This window comes from Hetaerina americana, unplaced genomic scaffold (genome assembly GCF_022747635.1).
Source record: "Hetaerina americana unplaced genomic scaffold, ioHetAmer1.1.p SCAF_47, whole genome shotgun sequence".
Lineage (NCBI taxonomy): Eukaryota > Metazoa > Arthropoda > Insecta > Odonata > Calopterygidae > Hetaerina > Hetaerina americana.
Window position 1 is genome coordinate 3341651 of NW_027287063.1, and position 1156 is coordinate 3342806.

Here is a 1156-nt window from a genome sequence, read left to right on the forward strand (position 1 = left end):
TTAAATATAAATTCAAGGTACGGGGCAATGTTTGGAGCTAAATGTTTTATCATCCTAGCTGGTATATTTTCGGGACCCGGGGATTTGTTGGGTTTAATCTCATTAAGCAATTTTAGAATTCCTTGTTGGTCCACTGTTATTTTTTCCATGGGTGGAGTATGTATTGTTTCTTGGAGATATGCGGTGGCAACATCATTCGAAAAAACGCTTTGGAAGAATGAATTTAGGATGTTAGCTTTACCCTCGCTGTCTGTATGAATTATATTGCTACAATCCCTTAAGCAAGCCACGGTTTGTTTACTCCCATTTACTTCCCTAACAGATGACCAGAAAGCTTTGGGGTCAGTGTCCAAGTGCTCGCAAAGTACTTTGCGTTTAAAGTCCAGTAAAGCGCTACGTGATTGTGTTTTGGTTTCAGTTTTAGAGGAGAAATAAATTGAAACGGCAGCTATAAGATCGCTTAAGGGTGATGAATATTTCAGAAATTATTCAAGAAGTTCTCTCGGGTTTCCCACCGGGTCAGGTTGCAGTACACCGACGTTTCGAAGGCTGACTCTGCCATCGTCTTCAGGGTGAAGTCACTTCACCCTGAAGACGATGGCAGAGTCAGCCTTCGAAACGTCGGTGTACTGCAACCTGACCCGGTGGGAAGTCACTTTACCCTGAAGACGATGGCAGAGTCAGCCTTCGAAACGTCGGTGTACTGCAACCTGACCCGGTGGGAAACCCGAGAGAACTTCTTGAATACCATACGCCGGGAAAACCTGAGATCCTTCATTTCAGAAATTATCGTGGGCGAGGAAAAAATTCGCAGTCGGTAAGATTCGAACTTACGCTCCCAGAGGGAATCTGATTTCAAGTCAGACGCCTTAACCACTCGGCCACGACTGCTTATATAAATGCAGGCCGACTTTTCGATGCGCGACTCGTCCATCGTCCTCAGGTTAGATGTTACCTGTCTATCTACCCTGTTATCACCATCCTGTTTTATTAGATTCCATCAACCCTGAGGACGATGCACGAGTCGGGCATCGAAATGTCGGCCAACATGGAACCCCTGACCCGGTGGAAGACTCGAGAAAAATTCATCCAGCAAATACACCGGGAAAGCACCAGATCTTACTTCAAGGTGTAGTTATTTGACGACAATGTCGAT

The 1156-nt window shown here is 45.2% G+C and overlaps 1 non-coding gene across 1 annotated transcript; it reads right to left on the bottom strand.

The window, feature by feature from the left end:
- Positions 1–809: 809 nt before the first annotated feature.
- Positions 810–891, bottom strand: TRNAS-UGA (transfer RNA serine (anticodon UGA)). The gene has a single exon. It is a non-coding gene; the product is annotated as a tRNA-Ser (tRNA).
- Between the last annotated feature and the right edge of the window lie 265 nt (positions 892–1156).